The 5,000-nt window shown below is 47.0% G+C and overlaps 1 protein-coding gene across 17 annotated transcripts in view; it reads right to left on the minus strand.

Moving 5' to 3' along the window:
* LOC122263588 (paxillin) overlaps window positions 1–5,000 on the minus strand; it is a 216,717-nt gene that overhangs the window by 45,575 nt on the left and 166,142 nt on the right. The window lies entirely within an intron of this gene.

The raw sequence follows: 5,000 nt of genomic DNA on the forward strand, positions 1-5,000 counted from the left end.
CCTTCCCCTTTCTCATCCACCTCTTTTGTCCTAGCCCCTAACTCCACCATTAACCCCCCAACCTCTCCCTCTCTCCCCTCCTTTCCTCCTTTCCCCCAACCTCTCTCCCCCTCCTTTCCCCCTCCCCATCCATCCTCTCCTTTCCCCCTCCCCATCCATCCTCTCCTCTCCCCCTTCCCCTCCCCTCCTCCCTCGGGGACAAGAAGCAGCAATCCCACAAAGCCTCACGTCACTCTCTGCTGAAGACCTTATTATCAACATCTTCAAGTGCTACGCGGTTGCTACGGCGTCGAGGAAATTCATGCTTTCCGATTACTCTTCACAAAGAAAAAAAAAAGAAAAAGAAAAAAAAGAACTAAAAAATAAAATGAAGAACAATACTGTCCATCGAAAAAAACAACAACAAAGAATAAGCTAATGATGGTAAGAATATGCAAATAATTGCCAACTGATTTATCATAACTATTTTAACTATGAAGCTGCAATAATGACGTCGAGCATCTCAATAAAGATACTTAATAATAACAATAATACTAATGACGATAATAATAAAATAAAGATAAAACAGGTAATAAACCATCATAAAAACACATACGTTGAACTTCCAGCTAAAAATATCCTTAACGTAACCTACAGTAGTACGGTAGAATCCCTTCAAGTTCTCGCCCTTTTCAATTGTATAAATACCATCGTGCACATAAAAATAATGTTAACGGTGATCCTAATCATAATAACGATGGTAATAATGATAATAATAATTGTAATAAAAATAATGCTAATAATAATAATAGAAAGAATAACAATAATAATGATTACAAGATTAATATCAATAGTTCGTTCTAAACTCACTTACCAATGCTCTTACTCTTTTGCTCTATCATTCATTCACTCACTCACTCACTCACTCACTCACTCACTCACTCACTCACTAACTCACTCTCTCTCTTTCTCGTACTCACCCTTTATCTATCTATCTATCTATCTATTTATCTATCTATCCATCCATCTAGCTATCCATATATGTATGTATGTATATACATATACATGAACATAACCATATATATATATATATATATATATATATATATATATATATATAATATAATAATATTATATATATATTTATATATTATATATATAAATATATTTATATATTATATATATATACATATATACATATATACATATATACATATATACATAAACACATATACATACACACACACAAATACGCACACACAAATATACACACACAGACACACAAATACACATACACCCACACTACTCCCCCTCCCACCTCCCACATCCCACCCAACTCGCCCACCTCCCCCTCCCTCCCCCCCTACCCCCCTTCCCTCACCGCAAGCCCGGGCCAAGAAGCTGCCAAGCCCCGACTCAAAACACGGGGCAAAAAACGAGCCGGGTTTGAAAGCGGCGCTGATGGTTTCTGCCCAAGCTCAACGAACCTGTTCAAATGGGCCTTGTATACGACAAGCGGGCAGCGCTGGAGGGGAAGGGAGTGTGTGTGTGTGTGTGTGTGTGTGTGTGTGTGTGTGTGTGTGTGTGTGTGTGTGTGTGTGTGTGTGTGTGTGTGTGTGTGTGTGTGTGTGTTTTAGTCGGTTTTCCTTTCTTGTCCTTTTTTTTCGTTTTTGCTTTCTTTTGATTTTTCTTCATTTCTTCTTTCTTCTTCTCCTTCTTTCTATTTTCTTTTTTTAATTTTTTTTCCCATTTTTCCCGTGTTTATTTTGTCTTCCTTTTCTTTTCCTTCTTCTTTTCTTCTCCTCCTCCTTTCTTCTTCTTTTGCTTCTACTCCTTTCTTCTTCTTTTTTCTAAACTGTCTCCTTTTTCTTCTCGTTTGAATTGTCCATTTATACTTCCTCTTCCTTTTCTTCTTTAGTACACTTCCCTTGTCCTCATTTCACTTTTTCTCCCTTCTATATCATTCGCTTTTTCATCCTTTTCCTTCCCTTTTCCTCTCCTTTCCCCTTCCCACTTTCTATTCCTCCTCCTCCCTCTCCCTCCTCTTTTTTTTCGCCTTTTTCCAGCATCTCTCTCCAGCGTGTGTACTTGTTAGCAACATCATGATCGTGTTTGTTCTGACTCGTGCGTACACATGAGCAATAAATCTAAATTCCTTCCTGTGCAATTGCTGAAATGCACTCTGGACGTTTTACACGGGGCCCGATTGTTGCAGACTATAATACCGGAGGCGTTTATAATCCTGATGATGATGATGATGATGATGATGATAATAAAACAATAATGATAATGATAATGAATATTATAATAATGATAATAACATTACTACTAATCATTATCATAACAATAATAGTAAGAATAATAACAAACAAAAATAATCAAACATGATAACAAAAAAGATAACAACACTAAATGAACACATTAATTACCATTTTAAAAACCATCCAATAATCATCATTCTAATTAAAGCCATCCCTTAATCACCATTCTAATAACCTACTTTTCTCATATAACAATTCTAGGATAATAGGAAGGCGAAATTTAATAACAATCATTTGTAATAGGTGCTACAATGGTAATAGTAAGTAAATAATAGGAAAACAGGTACGAACAATAGTAATAGCAAGAGGCATTGATAAGCGGTGGGAATAGCAAAATTAAATAATAAGCAACATGTGATAATCGTCAGTGGGAATAGCAACAGGTAATAATTGAACAAGAGTAACAGAAACAACCAACACCAACTGGCAATAAAATCAAGACACTAGAAATAGGTACTAGTAAATAATAAATAGTGACTAAGAGCAAAGGTTGTTGATCTAGTCCCGAGTTTCTCGCGAGGAATCGACTTCGAGAGCATTAATTAACAAACACACAATAAAAACATCACTATCTCTTTCAACTCCCCCTTCCTCTCTTTGTTTTGTTCCCTTCGTCACCATAAGCATCACAATCGTCAATATCATGATAATCATCCCCCCCCCCCCATCATCCACATAAATGCTATTTTCTTCAAGAACACTTCCGTCTCCCTCTACCCCTTCCCCTATCTCTCTTCCCGCTCTTCTACCCCCCCCCTTCACTCTTCCCCCACTCCCTCCCTTCCACTCTTCCCCCACTCCCTCCCTTCCACTCTTCCCCCACTCCCTCCCTTCCACTCTTCCCCCACTCCCTCCCTTCCACTCTTCCCCCACTCCCTCCCTTCCACTCACCCCCCACTCCCTCCCTTCCACTCCCCCCCCACTCCCCCGTCCCCTCCCCCCCCCCTCTTATTTCAGCCCAACAAACGGTATATAGACAAAAATATACTCGAAGGTAAAAGAAAGAAAGAAAGAAAGAAAAAAAAAATCCCGTCACCGTATACACACCCACGCCCACAGGTGTTCAAAGACACGGGCGTCGCAGCTGGATACACTTAAACGCCAGCTGGGACTTTCTTTATATATTTCTTTTCTTTCGTTTCTTTTTTTTTTCTCTCTCTCTCTCTTTCCTTTACTTTTGATTTCATTTTCTTTATCTGTCTGCTTGTCTCTGTCTCTGTCTTTGTCTCTCACACTTCCACACTCCGACTCCCACCCTTACCCCTAAACCCCACCCATACCTCCACCCCCACCCATACCTCCAGCCCCACCCCACCCCCACCCATACCTCCACCCCCACCCATACCCCCACCCATACCTCCAGCCCCACTCCACCCCCACCCATACCTCCACCCCCACCCATACCTCCACCCAAACCTCCAGCCCCACCCATACCTCCAGCCCCACCCCACCCCCACCCATACCTCTACCCCCACCCATACCTCCACCCCCACCCCTACCTCTACCCCCACCCATACCTCTACCCCCACCCATACCTCTACCCCCACCCATACCTCCACCCCCACCCATACCTCCACCCCCACCCATACCTCCACCCCCACCCATACCTCCACCCCCACCCATACCTCCACCCCCACCCATACCCCCACCCATACCTCCAGCCCCACCCCTACCCATACCCCCACCCCCCACCCATACCTCCACCCCCACCCATGCCTCCACCCCCACCCATACCTCCACCCCCACCCATACCTCCACCCCCACCCATACCCCCACCCATACCTCCAGCCCCACTCCACCCCCACCCATACCTCCACCCAAACCTCCAGCCCCACCCATACCTCCACCCCCACCCATACCTCCACCCAAACCTCCAGCCCCACCCATACCTCCAGCCCCACCCATACCTCCACCCAAACCTCCACCCCCTCCCCCCCCCCCCCCATACCTCTCCCCTCCCCCATCCCTCTTCCCCCACCCATACCTCCACCCCCACCCCTACCCATACCCCCACCCCCCACCCATACCTCCACCCCCACCCATGCCTCCACCCAAACCTCCAGCCCCACCCCACCCCCACCCATACCTCTACCCCCACCCATACCTCTACCCCCACCCATACCTCCACCCCCACCCCTACCCATACCCCCACCCCACCATACCTCCACCCCCACCCATACCTCCACCCAAACCTCCAGCCCCACCCATACCTCCAGCCCCACCCATACCTCCACCCAAACCTCCACCCCACCCCTACCCCCACCCATACCTCTACCCCCACCCATACCTCCACCCCCCCCCACACCTCCACCCCCACCCCTGCCCATACCCCCACCCCCCACCCATACCTCCACCCCCACCCTTCCCTCCACCCAACCCTCCAGCCCCACCCATACCTCCAGCCCCACCCATACCTCCACCCAAACCTCCAGCCCCACCCCACCCCCACCCATACCTCTACCCCCACCCATACCTCTACCCCCACCCATACCTCCACCCCCACCCCTACCCATACCCCCACCCCCCACCCATACCTCCACCCCCACCCATACCTCCACCCAAACCTCCAGCCCCACCCATACCTCCACCCCCACCCATACCTCCACCCAAACCTCCAGCCCCACCCCACCCCCACCCATACCTCTACCCCCACCCATACCTCTACCCCCACCCCTACCCATACCCCCACCCCCCACCCAT

This window comes from Penaeus japonicus, unplaced genomic scaffold (genome assembly GCF_977035675.1).
Source record: "Penaeus japonicus unplaced genomic scaffold, GWHDUDI00000001_assembly GWHDUDI00000015, whole genome shotgun sequence".
NCBI classification, from domain to species: domain Eukaryota; kingdom Metazoa; phylum Arthropoda; class Malacostraca; order Decapoda; family Penaeidae; genus Penaeus; species Penaeus japonicus.